Consider the following 14,436-nt stretch of genomic DNA (forward strand, 5'->3'; position numbering starts at 1 on the left):
CCCTTCCACCCCACCGCTCTCCTGTCCTAAACGGTGATTTCCACAGTTTTTCTCTCCTCACAAGCCTTCACAGCACCTCCCATCCCCAGCACTCCCCAGTGGCAGGAGTCAAGTCAGAGCTCCATGCACTCCAGATGGGACTCCCCTTCCCTTCTCTGGGCTCCCCAACACTTCTGGAAGGACTATAGGGGCCCCAGAGCTCTGCAAGCCCCAAACCAGGCCCACAGCCCTCCACTCCCCAGTGCCTCGTTGCCCCGACTCTCACAGCTCTGACCCTGCATCTCCTGGAGGTCACCAGGCCTTGTCCCGGCCACCCTGCCTGTGTCCCAAGTCCCGTGAGCTGCCCAGGACCCCAGGGGCCCAGGCCATCTTCAGCACCAACTCCAGTTCCCACACCGCTTCGTGGGCCCCGCCCCTTTGCCCAGCTCTGTGTGCCTTCCGGCACTTGCACCATCTACTTGATCGTTTGGCTGCCTTCCCCCCTAGAATATAAGCTCAACGAGGGCAAGAGTTTGCCTAATTTATTCACTGTCCTTTCTGTGGCTCTTAGAACAGTACCCAGCACAGGGTAGGAAATAAGTAGTTATGGAATGAATGAATGGATGAATGAATGCTCACTCTCCTAAGAAAAGAGGAGCAAACGGACCAGATGCCCACATCCACCTCATGTCTGAGCCTGGATTCCTCTCGTGCATCGTCAGTGACTCCATTTTACCTCCTTTGCGGCTGAGCTATTTTAAGGTTTATATTACAGACTGATGACTTACCACACTCTGCACATATGTCTAAGAAGCTTACCACGCTGCACTTCCATTTCTCTCCTCCCACTCTGTGTTACTGCTGCCATATGCTGTGCTTATACATGTATTATAAACCAACAACTGATCAGTTTTTAAAGAGGTCAAACTACTAGGAAAAATACTTTATATTTAGCCACATCATCAGCATTTTTGGTTCCCTCTACCCCTTCTTGCAGAGCAGATTTCCACCTGGTATCATTTTGCTCCTGCCCGAATGACTCCCGTCAGCATTTTGGCCAACACATCTCTAGGGGACAAAGCCTTTCATCTTTTACATGTCTACTGACGTTTTCGTGTCACCTCTGTTTTTGAAAGATGGTTTTTCTGGGTATAGAATTCTACATTAACTGTTTCCTCCAGTACTTTAAATGTATTATTCCTCTGTCTTCTGTCTTTCATTTTTTCTGACGAGAAGTCTGTTGTCACTCTCGCCTTTCTTCCCGTGTCTGCAGTGTGGGCTTGTTTCCCTCTGGCTGAGTTTAAGTTGTCCTCTTTTTCACCAGTCGCAAGTAGTTTAATTACAATGTGCCTTGTAATTTTCTTTATGTTTCAGGTCATTAATTTCTTGGATCTGTAAATTTAGTTTTCATAAAATTTGGAATGATTTTGGCCATTATTTCTTCATATAATTTTCAAATCCCTTTCTTACTTCTCTCTTCTGAAGTCTCTAATTGCACATATACTAGGCTGCTGGAAGTTTTCCCACAGCTCATCAATACTCTCTGCAGTTATTTTTCAGTCTTTTATCTCTCTGTGCTTCATATTGGATAGTTTCTTTTGCTATATTTTCATATTTCACTGATCTTTTTTGTGCATTATGTAATCCCTTCATCCCATACTGTGCATTTTTCATCTCAGATATTGTGGTTTTTATATCTAGATGTTTGATTTTTATCTTTTATGTATTGTCCATTTCTCTATTTAACATAGTCAATCTTTCCTCCAGCTTCCTGAAAATATAAAATAGCTATAATAATGGGGCTCAAGGGCAGAGGGAGTGTGAACTGCTTCTCGGCTGGCTCAGCACTGCAGCATGGCAGACATATCCCTGGATGATCCAATCCAGAAGCCTGGGGAGGCAGCAAAGGGTGGCTCAATGCCAGGCCAGGAGTTGGAGGTGCGTGATCTCACGTGGGGCCCAGCCAAGTCTTCTCAGACAACCAGCCTGCACAGCCACCTTCTGGCAGAGGTCTGATGCCTGGCAGAAGATTGGCCTCTCGGATGCCCAGCTCGAGCCAGGAGTCAAGGATGCCCGGGAGAAGCTTTCGCAGAAGGATGCCCAGCTCCACCAGCAGCAGAGCTCAGCACCCAGAAGCCCTGCCAGTGGCAGATGCCTGGGAGAAGATCAGCTTGAAGCAGAGCTCTCCTGCCTTCGTGAGCCCACCCATAGGGACAGGGACCCCTGCTCTGATGCTCACCAAACCACCCAGTTTCCACAGCAAAAGGCCACGGTACCACTTGATGCCCATCCTGCTGGAATGAGGGTCAGTGTCGGCAGTAATCGCCAGACCAAGCAGAATTTACACCGTCTGGATGAAGAGGATGACGTTACAGCTCCCATTCCACGTAAACAGATGAAATGCACAGACCGGGCAGCTTCCCCCATCACGTGGCTGCTGAGCAGCCCCACGCTTTCCCTGCCCAAGGTCCTGCTTCTCGCCAAACTGGTCCAGGATGAAGCCTACCCAGCCCCTGCTCTGCCCTCGTCCATTCCAGCAAAAACCTTGACCAGTATGTCCTGGCTACTGGTCAACAAGGAGGAACCCCCCAGAGAGCGTCCCCCCAAGCCTGTCCTCAGTCCCCGGAAGTTCCAAGATGACTGTGAACAGTGTACACCCTCAGGTGGCCGAAGAGGACCTCGCTGAGCGTCTGTGTGTGCAGAGCCCTTGGACGGGCACAGCTGGCCCTCCCTGGGGCCCTCGGACGGGTGCGCTGGCCCTCCCTGGGGCCCTTGGACGGGCACGGCTGGCCCTCCTTGGGGCCCTTGGACGGGCACAGCTGGCCCTCCCTGGGGCCCTCGGACGGGTGCACTGGGCCTCCCTGGGGCCCTCGGACAGGCGTGGCTGGCCCTCCCTGGGGCCCTCAGACGGGCACGCTGGCCCTCCCTGGGGCCCTCAGACGGGTGCACTGGCCCTCCCTGGGGCCCTCAGACGGGCACACTGGCCGTCCCTGGGGCCCTCAGATGGGCACTCTGGCCCTCCCTGGGGCCCTCAGACGGGTGCACTGGCCCTCCCTGGGGCCCTCGGACGGGTGCACTGGCCGTCCCTGGGGCCCTCAGACGGGCGCGCTGGCCCTCCCTGGGCGGCGGAGGGGTCTTGGTGAAGGAGATGATGCCACCGCCATTGCACATGAGGAGCACAGCTGCCGGCGTCTGGATGGACAACCAGTGAAGTGCGACCTTCACGGGAATGGGAAGGTCACCAGGTCCGACCAGCCCGTCCTGCGGCTGAGTGACCGCCCTCCATGTGGCAGAGTGCGTTGCCTCGTGGGGTGAAGCCCGCCCCCTCATCAGCCCTGCTGCCTAGGTGGACCCTACACCATCCCGAAGGCGCTCTTCAAGTCCTCCACGGCCCTGTGGCCACACGGCCTGCAGGATTCACAATCACGCTTTGAGCAGGGCTTCAAGGCAGCCGGACATGGGGCAAGGGCGGGAGTCTCTGCTTCCCGAAGCAAGGTTTGCGGCCAACAGCCGTGGGGCTGGAGGCCCTGGAGGGGAAGGCTGAAGGCTGGCCAGGGCAGCACTCTCCCCTCCTGGGAGGCTGGCTCTCCGTGCTGTGTTAATGTTTCCTCTCGTATGTTCCCCACCCCAGCCCCGTCACCAAGGCAAGCTTGTGATCCTGAGAGTCCTCCCCCTAACCTCAGCCCCCAGTTGAATTCTTATGGACACAGGGCACCAACCTCTCAGTGGTCTCATGTGGCCCCATGGAGTATAGAGCAGGCACTGTTTGAAGAAGACAGCTTTCTTCAGGGCTGAGGGTACCTGTCTCCCTCTCTCTTCTAAACCCTTCAGACAATGGGGGAAACAGGAGCCCCCACATTGTGCCGAAAGCCAGGTTGCTGTGCCCTTTGCACTTGAGGTTGGTGGGATGGCCTGGGGGGTCAGGACCTCTCACCACGGTTGGCATCAGACTGCTCTGGACTCTGGAGAGGACCATGTGGCAAGGGCAGGACGGGGTCGCTGCTCAGCCAGGAGGGGTGCTCTCCAGCACTTGCCTTGGAGGGTCCTTGCTTTCTCAAGCAACCCAGAGTGAGTTCTGAGTCCACATTTCCCTTTTTCCTAAGTTGTGCTGAATACTCCTCCCCAGCTCCTTCTTTTGGACTTTTGGCTCGTTGTTGCCGGGAGGGGCTTCTCCTGGCAGCTCTCCTGACCTTCACCTAGCAGGCATTCGTCCCACCCTCCATTTGGTGCAGATGCCACCTGGGTCAACACTGTTAGCTGGACCTTCAAAGCCGTGGTCGCCTGCTCTGTGACCCCTGAGAGCTTGGGGACTGTTTTAATGGGTGAGGGTAGCTGCAGCCAACATGGCTCTTCTTTGGCCTTAGATGTCTGTAGCACAATAGCCAAGGATGCTGACAGGCACATACCCAGCTGCCACCAAGACACTGTCCCAACCCTGCGGGCCACCCACCCATCTATAACCAGGGGGTATTTTCTTGCTTTGGCTGTGGTGGGGGGACGGAGTTAGTAATTAGGGGAGCAGAGCAACCCTTCTAGGCCGGCCAGTGGGTAGTTCCACCAGCATGACCCCAGGCAATTATTTGAGCTTCCCCACTGCAGGCAGCATCACTCCTGGCACCGTTTGTGTCTTCTGGACTGTCAGGACTCCAGGCGGTCAGAGCTGAAGGGAGGTGGGCAGCAGGACCCCGGGGCTACAGCACCAGTGCCAAGTGCTGCGACAGCACACGGCCGGAAGGTGAGACCCAGGACCTGAAGCACCGAGAACCCTTCGGACCTGCTGGGGATTAACCCAGAGTTAATACACCTATCCAGGGAGAGGGACCCAGGGTTTGAACCCAGCTAATCCTCTAGCTCTGAACGTGGCCAGACCTGGAAGGTGCAAGGAACAAGGAAAGTACTCCACCTTCAGTCGTGTTCTTTTTCTCCCCAAGAATGTTGTTTTTCTTCCCTTGTCCCCCTTTGAACAGGGATGAACTTAGAAGACATTCTTACCACACTTGAACCTTCTGGCTCAACAGAGCATCAGGAAGGGAGGGCGACCTGGATCTTCTGGTGCTGAGAACAATAGGGTCACTGCTTGGACCGTGCTCGGAGAAGGGATGGGAGGCCCCCACCTGGACAGCTTCACCCTTCCTCCGTTTCCCAGGCCAGACGTGCTCCGCTTATGCTGTCCCATGAGCCCGGCTGCAACCTTCTTGTGCACCCCATGCTTTGGATGGAGGGGTGGGATGGTGGAGCATGGCCGCCTCCCCTTCTGTAGATGACACCATCTTGGTAGACAGGGAAGAGAGGTTGGGGCCAAGCCTGTCAACCTGTCCACCTCCCACCCCCGCACACCGCCCATCTGCGCCCCTTTGCTCAGAAGGAGCAATGCGCGATGGAGAAGACTGTGTTTTATGTAACCATTTCTGAATAAACATTTGTTATTCCTAAAAAAAATTGTTGTAATAACCATTTTTTTTTTAATTAACGGAAAAAAAGAAATTAACCCAACATTTAGAGATCATACCATTCTACACATGCAATCATTAATTCTTAACATCATCACATAGATGCATGATCATCATTTCTTAGTACATTTGCATTGGTTTAGAAGAACTAGCAACATAACCGAAAAAGATATAGAATGTTAATATAGAGAAAAAAATAAAAGTAATAATAGTAAAATCAAAACAAAACAAAACAAAACAAAACAAAAACCTATAGCTCAGATGCAGCTTCATTCAGTGTTTTAACATGATTACTTTACAATTAGGTATTATTGTGCTGTCCATTTTTGAGTTTTTGTATCTAGTCCTGTTGCACAGTCTGTATCCCTTCAGCTTCAATTACCCATTGTCTTACCCTGTTTCTAACTCCTGCTGAACTCTGTTACCAATGACATATTTCAAGTTTATTCTCGAATGTCCGTTCACATCAGTGGGACCATACAGTATTTGTCCTTTAGTTTTTGGCTGGATTCACTCAGCATAATATTCTCTAGGTCCATCCATGTTATTACATGGTTCATAAGTTTATCTTGTCTTAAAGCTGCATAATATTCCATCGTATGTATATACCACAGTTTGTTTAGCCACTCTTCTGTTGATGGAGATTTTGGCTGTTTCCATCTCTTTGCAATTGTAAATAATGCTGCTATAAACATTGGTGTGCAAATGTCCGTTTGTGTCTTTGCCCTTAAGTCCTTTGAGTAGATACCTAGCAATGGTATTGCTGGGTCGTATGGCAATTCTATATTCAGCTTTTTGAGGAACCGCCAAACTGCCTTCCACAGTGGTTGCACCCTTTGACATTCCCACCAACAGTGGATAAGTGTGCCTCTTTCTCCGCATCCTCTCCAGCACTTGTCATTTTCTGTTTTGTTGATAATGGCCATTCTGGTGGGTGTGAGATGATATCTCATTGTGGTTTTGATTTGCATTTCTCTAATGGCCAGGGACATTGAGCATCTCTTCATGTGCCTCTTGGCCATCCGTATTTCCTCTTCTGAGAGGTGTCTGTTCAAGTCTTTTTCCCATTTTGTAATTGGGTTGGCTGTCTTTTTGTTGTTGAGATGAACAATCTCTTTATAAATTCTGGATACTAGACCTTTATCTGATATATCATTTCCAAATATTGTCTCCCATTGTGAAGGCTGTCTTTCTACTTTCTTGATGAAGTTCTTTGATGCACAAAAGTGTTTAATTTTGAGGAGTTCCCATTTATTTATTTCCTTCTTCAGTGCTCTTGCTTTAGGTTTAAGGTCCATAAAACCGCCTCCAGTTGTAAGATCCATAAGATATCTCCCAACATTTTCCTCTAACTGTTTTATGGTCTTAGACCTAATGTTTAGATCTTTGATCCATTTTGAGTTAACTTTTGTATAGGGTGTGAGAGATGGGTCTTTTTTCATTCTTTTGCATATGGATATCCAGTTCTCTAGGCACCATTTATTGAAGAGACTGCTCTGTCCCAGGTGAGTTGGCTTGACTGCCTTATCAAAGATCAAATGTCCATAGATGAGAGGGTCTATATCTGAGCACTCTATTCGATTCCATTGGTCGATATATCTATCTTTATGCCAATACCATGCTGTTTTGACCACTGTGGCTTCATAATATGCCTTAAAGTCAGGCAGCGCGAGACCTCCAGCTTCGTTTTTTTTCCTCAAGATGTTTTTAGCAATTCGGGGCACCCTGCCCTTCCAGATAAATTTGCTTATTGGTTTTTCTATTTCTGAAAAATAAGTTGTTGGGATTTTGATTGGTATTGCATTGTATCTGTAAATCAATTTAGGTAGGATTGACATCTTAACTATATTTAGTCTTCCAATCCATGAACACGGTATGCCCTTCCATCTATTTAGGTCTTCTGTGATTTCTTTTAGCAGTTTTTTGTAGTTTTCTTTATATAGGTTTTTTGTCTCTTTAGTTAAATTTATTCCTAGGTATTTTATTCTTTTAGTTGCAATTGTAAATGGGATTCGTTTCTTGATTTCCCCCTCAGCTTGTTCATTACTAGTGTATAGAAATGCTACAGATTTTTGGATGTTGATCTTGTAACCTGCTACTTTGCTGTACTCATTTATTAGCTCTAGTAGTTTTGTTGTGGATTTTTCCGGGTTTTCGACGTATAGTATCATATCGTCTGCAAACAGTGATAGTTTTACTTCTTCCTTTCCAATTTTGATGCCTTGTATTTCTTTTTCTTGTCTAATTGCTCTGGCTAGAACTTCCAACACAATGTTGAATAATAGTGGTGATAGTGGACATCCTTGTCTTGTTCCTGATCTTAGGGGGAAAGTTTTCAATTTTTCCCCATTGAGGATGATATTAGCTGTGGGTTTTTCATATATTCCCTCTATCATTTTAAGGAAGTTCCCTTGTATTCCTATCTTTTGAAGTGTTTTCAACAGGAAAGGATGTTGAATCTTGTCAAATGCCTTCTCTGCATCAATTGAGATGATCATGTGATTTTTCTGCTTTGATTTGTTGATATGGTGTATTACATTAATTGATTTTCTTATGTTGAACCATCCTTGCATACCTGGGATGAATCCTACTTGGTCATGATGTATAATTCTTTTAATGTGTTGTTGGATACGATTTGCTAGAATTTTATTGAGGATTTTTGCATCTGTATTCATTAGAGAGATCGGCCTGTAGTTTTCTTTTTTTGTAATATCTTTGCCTGGTTTTGGTATGAGGGTGATGTTGGCTTCATAGAATGAATTAGGTAGTTTTCCCTCCACTTCGATTTTTTTGAAGAGTTTGAAGAGAATTGGTACTAATTCTTTCTGGAACGTTTGGTAGAATTCACATGTGAAGCCATCTGGTCCTGGACTTTTCTTTTTAGGAAGCTTTTGAATGACTAATTCAATTTCTTTACTTGTGATTGGTTTGTTGAGGTCATCTATGTCTTCTTGAGTCAAAGTTGGTTGTTCATGTCTTTCCAGGAACCCGTCCATTTCCTCTAAATTGTTGTATTTATTAGCGTAAAGTTGTTCATAGTATCCTGTTATTACCTCCTTTATTTCTGTGAGGTCAGTAGTTATGTCTCCTCTTCCATTTCTGATCTTATTTATTTGCATCCTCTCTCTTCTTCTTTTTGTCAATCTTGCTAAGGGCCCATCAATCTTATTGATTTCCTCATAGAACCAACTTCTGGCCTTATTGATTTTCTCTATTGTTTTCATGTTTTCAATTTCATTTATTTGTGCTCTAATCTTTGTTATTTCTTTCCTTTTGCTTGCTTTGGGGTTAGCTTGCTGTTCTTTCTCCAGTTCTTCCAAATGGATAGTTAATTCCTGAAGTTTTGCCTTTTCTTCTTTTCTGATATAGGCATTTAGAGCAATAAATTTCCCTCTTAGCACTGCCTTTGCTGCGTCCCATAAGTTTTGATATGTTGTGTTTTCATTTTCATTCGCCTCGAGGTATTTGCTAATTTCTCTAGCAATTTCTTCTTTGACCCACTCGTTGTTTAGGAGTGTGTTGTTGAGCCTCCACGTATTTGTGAATTTTCTGGCACTCTGCCTATTATTGATTTCCAACATCATTCCTTTATGGTCCGAGAAAGTGTTGTGTAAGATTTCAATCTTTTTAAATTTGTTAAGACTTGCTTTGTGACCCAGCATGTGGTCTATCTTTGAGAATGATCCATGAGCACTTGAGAAAAAGGTGTATCCTGCTGTTGTGGGATGTAATGTCCTATAAATGTCTATTAAGTCTAGTTCATTTATAGTAATATTCAGATTCTCTATTTCTTTGTTGATCCTCTGTCTAGATGTTCTGTCCCTTGATGAGAGTGGTGAGTTGAAGTCTCCAACTATTATGGTATATGAGTCTATTTCCCTTTTCAGTGTTTGCAGTATATTCCTCACGTATTTGGGGGCATTCTGATTCGGTGCGTAAATATTTATGATTGTTATGTCTTCTTGTTTAATTGTTCCTTTTATTAGTATATAGTGTCCTTCTTTGTCTCTTTTAACTGTTTTACATTTGAAGTCTAATTTGTTGGATATTAGTATAGCCACTCCTGCTCTTTTCTGGTTGTTATTTGCATGAAATATCTTTTCCCAACCTTTCACTTTCAACCTATGTTTATCTTTGGGTCTAAGGTGTGTTTCCTGTAGACAGCATATAGAAGGATCCTGTTTTTTAATCCATTCTGCCAATCTATGTCTTTTGATTGGGGAATTCAGTCCATTGACATTTAGTGTTATTACTGTTTGGATAATATTTTCCTCTAACATTTTGCCTTTTGTATTATATATATCATATCTGATTTTCCTTCTTTCTACACTCTTTTCCATATCTCTCTCTTCTGTCTTTTTGTATCTGACTCTAGTGCTCCCTTTAGTATTTCTTGCAGAGCTGGTCTCTTGGTCACAAATTCTTTCAGTGACTTTTTGTCTGAGAATGTTTTAATTTCTCCCTCATTTTTGAAGGATAATTTTGCTGGATATAGGAGTCTTGGTTGGCAGTTTTTCTCTTTTAGTATTTTAAATATATCATCCCACTGTCTTCTAGCTTCCATGGTTTCTGCTGAGAAATCTACACAAAGTCTTATTGGGTTTCCCTTGTATGTAATGGATTGTTTTTCTCTTGCTGCTTTCAAGATCTTCTCTTTCTCTTTGACCTCTGACATTCTAACTAGTAAGTGTCTTGGAGAACGCCTATTTGGGTCTAATCTCTTTGGGGTGCGCTGCACTTCTTGGATCTGTAATTTTAGGTCTTTCATAAGAGTTGGGAAATTTTCAGTGATAATTTCTTCCATTAGTTTTTCTCCTCCTTTTCCCTTCTCTTCTCCTTCTGGGACACCCACAACACGTATATTTGTGCGGTTCATATTGTCCTTGAGTTCCCTGATATCCTGTTCAAATTTTTCCATTCTTTTCCCTATAGTTTCTGTTTCTTTTTGGAATTCAGATGTTCCATCCTCCAAATCACTAATTCTATCTTCTGTCTCTTTAAATCTATCATTGTAGCTATCCATTGTTTTTTCTATCTTTTCTACTTTGTCCTTCACTTCCATAAGTTCTGTGATTTGCTTTTTCAGTTTTTCTATTTCTTCTTTATGTTCAGCCCATGTCTTATTCATGTCCTCCCTCAATTTATCAATTTCATTTTTGAAGAGGTTTTCCATTTCTGTTCGTATATTCAGCATTAGTTGTCTCAGCTCTTGTGTCTCATTTGAGCTATTGGTTTGTTCCTTTGACTGAGCCATATTCTCAATCTTTTGAGTGTGGACAGTTATCTTCTGCTGCTGGCGTCTGGGCATTTATTCAGATTTCTCTTGGTGTTGGACCCAGCAAGGTTGTAATATTTTTCTGTGAAATCTCTGGGTTCTGTTTTTCTTATCCTGCCCAGTAGGTGGCGCTCGTGGCACACGTTTGTCTGCGGGTCCCACCAGTAAAAGGTGCTGTGGGACCTTAAACCTTGGAAAACTCTCGCCGTCCTGGGGGTTCGCTAGCCGAAGCGGCTTGAGCCGGCCCGGGGTCCGAACGCAGGGAGGGTTGCTGGTCGCCGCAGCCAGGGAAAGAGCCCGTCCGAATTTCCTAGTCGGCCCTGGGCAACAAGCGTGGCGGGAGGGCGCCAGCGGCAGCGGCCCGCCCGAGAGAGTGCACGTTCCCCGGGAGTCACGGGGTCACCGTTCTCCGCGGCCTGGGGGTTTCCGATCCAATTCTCTCAGTTGGTCCGGGGGCTGCGCGTGGTGTGGGCGCCAGTCGCCTTGGTTTCAGGGGACCACCTCTCCAATTCTCCCAGCCGGCCCGGGAAGGGGGAAGGGAGTAACTCCGGCCGCTTGCCACCCCGCCCGGTAAGGCCCGCGCGCCTCGGCGAACTCACCCGAGCTGCTTCTCTCAGCCAGCCAGCCGTTCCAGGATGGGGTACGCTGTCTTTTTTATCTCTGTTGTGGCTTTGGGCGCTTTCTGTATCGTTTCTACTCCCCTAGTAGGTGTCCTGGAGAAGAAACTAAGATCCGCGCGTCTTACTAAGCCGCCATCTTCCAGGAAGTCTCTGTAATAACCATTTTAACATCCTTGACATCTAATTCTATAACCTGCAATACTTTTAAGCTGGCTAAGATTGAATGATTTTTCTCCTTACTATGGTTCTTGTTTCCTGCTTCTTTGCGTGTTTGGTAATCTTTGATTGGATGCCAAGCATTATGAATTTTACCATTTTGGGTACTGGATATTTTTGCATTCTTGTGAATATTCTTGAGCTTTATTCTGAGGTGCAATTACGTAACTCAGAAACAGCTCGATCCGCTTAGGTGTACTTTGGAGCTTTTAGGCAGGACCAGGCCATCGTTTCAGTCTGCGGCTAATTCCTCTCTGTCCTGGGGGACATCCTTCCCGGTTCCGTGTGAATTCTGAGTTTTCCACTCTGGCTGATGGGAAGGGGAATGATTCTTGCCCTGGATGGGCTCTGGTGGTTTCCTCTAAACCTCCTAGACGGCTTTTTCCCTGTCGTTTGGTGATTTCCTCATATGCAGACGCTGATCAGGACACAGCTGAGAACCGAGGGGCTCTGCAGGTCGGTGACTTGCCGTGCCTGCCAAGTCCTCTCCTCTCCGCGCTCTGCCCACATGCTCTGCCCAGCGTGGGCTTTGCCGACTCCTGCACCCACTCAGCTCAGAGGCCACCGGCCCCTCCTCACTCCCTCGCCTTGCACTGAAATCCTCCCCAGGCCCCAAGACAGCTCTCGTGGGGCTGCCTGGGTTGTGCTCCATCTCAGGGTCACTCTCTGTAGCCACCTGACAGCCAAGGTCTTGAAAACCATTTTTAAAATTTTTCTGGTGTTTCAGCTGTCTCAGCAAGGAGAACAAATCTACTCCTTGTTACTCCGTCTTGGCTGAAAACAGAAGTCCAACCAACAGTTTTAATTTGTATGGATGTGACCTTAAATTCAAAATAACTCCTGAGCACAAGCAGCACAAAATTATAAACTGGATGAAATTAAGAAAGTAGTAACAATGTAACAACCAGGGTAAGTTTGCTGTTATCCAAATAAACCAAATTTTCTGTAGCAAATAAAGCAACATATAAAACAAGGCTATAAAAATTAATTTGGGGATAAAGAAAATTGGATCTTTTTTTTATTTTAAAGATAAAACTGGTCAGGGAAAATAAATTATAAATTGATATATACTTCATATTTATAAATACTTATTTTCTGCTGGATTGTTAATACTTGTAAAACTTATTTGTTAGCAATTACCTGAAGATGACAAATATAAAGACATCATGCCTTGTAAGCGTTCATATGAGTTGCTTATGAGACTCTTACAAAATAATGGTGTGGCTGAGGCCTGGATCCCGAAGAGTGCTGAGATTTTCTGCCCACAGCCTGATTTCTGGAGTGCCCAGAAAGAGTTCTTCCTTGCCCACCTGCGCATTCCCTCTGTCACGGGCTCGGGCTGCTTCCAGAACGTTGGGGTGACCCGGGACACGACGTCCTGCTCAAGCTGAAGTTCCAGGGGCAGCAACAAGGGGCAGCTCAGACGGTGAAGCCTCCCTGGCCAGGCTGCTTGACCCCAGACAGGGGCGCTGCCCCTTCTCCAGGCACCTGGTCTCCACGCCACCCCACCTGAGCAGACCCACCTTCCTTGTCAGCTCAGGAGACCCCGGGAGAGCAGGTGTCTCTTGGGCACAGACCTTTCCGATGTGAGTCTGGCCCAGAAGCAGCTTTGGCTGTTTCATCTACCACCCCCTTCCTTCACCCCAAGCTGCCTCATCTGCCTGTCCCCTACCCTGGAGGGGGGCAACCTGGCTCCCCCAACAAAGCAGGCTGGGGACAAGGGCTGCAGGTAACCAGGCTATTTCAAGGGTGCAGCCTCTCTGCACCCACCCGATGGGCAAAAAGGCATCTCCTGACTTAACTTCCCTCTGCGGAAAACCAACGCTGCTACATGATTCTATTGCCTCAATCTCTCTGCCCATTACTTCGTTTTTTCAAAGAAAAGATGAAGAGGCTGGAAGATGTTCCCAAGCATTTGAAAATAGGCATCACGTGTCATGATTTCCACAAGCTGCCCTCCCTGGGAGAGCCTGAACACAGGGCGGGACAGGGCTCCACGCCTTTCTCCAGGAGATGGAGGTGCAGAGCTGGCTTCCACCTTTGCACACACACATCTCTCCCTCGGCCTCTCTGCACACCGCCCCCTCCACCAAGCCTGCGGTTTCCTCCTGTCCGCGGAGCCAACTGCCCACTTCATCACGCTCATCACCTTTGCCCCACCAAGGAATTTGACCTCTGACCCTCAACCGCACACCCCCCCCCCAGAGGCTACCATGCCAAACTCTAACTTCAGTCAAAAAACCTGCTGACCACTGCCAAAGAGAGTCCCTCACCCAGCCCCCTCTGCAATTATAAATACTTCCAAAGACCATAAATGCTTTCAGAAGAAATCAGAGCAGATCAAGAAACCATATGAAGGGGCCTGGAGTTGAAAAGCACCCCACAGGGACAGCTACACCCACACGGCCTTGTCCGCCTTGGGGTGGCAGCCTGGAGGAGGGCCGCCTCCACGGGCCTTGCCTCGGGCTCCTGAGCACCTGGAGCCCCTCACCCAGGCCCCCTGGGCACATGTTTCCAAGGTGTGACCAGCAAAGGACGTGTGTGCTCCATGGAGGCCGCACAGGGGAGCAAGTATCCACTCTGCTTCCTCGGGACAGTCTGATGAGCTAATGACCTTGTTGGCCACTGTTGGAGAGAGGCCGGTAGGGACCTCACCCCTGTCCCCCCACCCGCACGGTCAACCCAAGAGGCTGTGGTCAGGGAAATGGGGGGATGACCAGGACAGGGCTGTGTGCTTCCACCATGCCACAGCTGCGACTCCAGGGGGCAGGGGAAAGCCAAGCGTTCCTGCTTTCAGCGCCCAACAGGAGGGCAGGGGCCACACGGAGGCGCAGACAATCTGGAAGCCCCCCAGGCAGGTGGCCTTCGGGAAGATTCGGCAGGCAGCGAGCTATGT

At 47.5% G+C, this 14,436-nt stretch overlaps 1 pseudogene; it reads left to right on the forward strand.

The window, feature by feature from the left end:
- Nucleotides 1–1,833: 1,833 nt before the first annotated feature.
- Nucleotides 1,834–13,767, forward strand: LOC143675908 (polymerase delta-interacting protein 3-like; annotated as a pseudogene).
- The last annotated feature ends 669 nt before the right edge of the window (nt 13,768–14,436 follow it).

This window comes from Tamandua tetradactyla, chromosome 3 (genome assembly GCF_023851605.1).
Source record: "Tamandua tetradactyla isolate mTamTet1 chromosome 3, mTamTet1.pri, whole genome shotgun sequence".
Classification (NCBI taxonomy): Eukaryota; Metazoa; Chordata; class Mammalia; order Pilosa; family Myrmecophagidae; genus Tamandua; species Tamandua tetradactyla.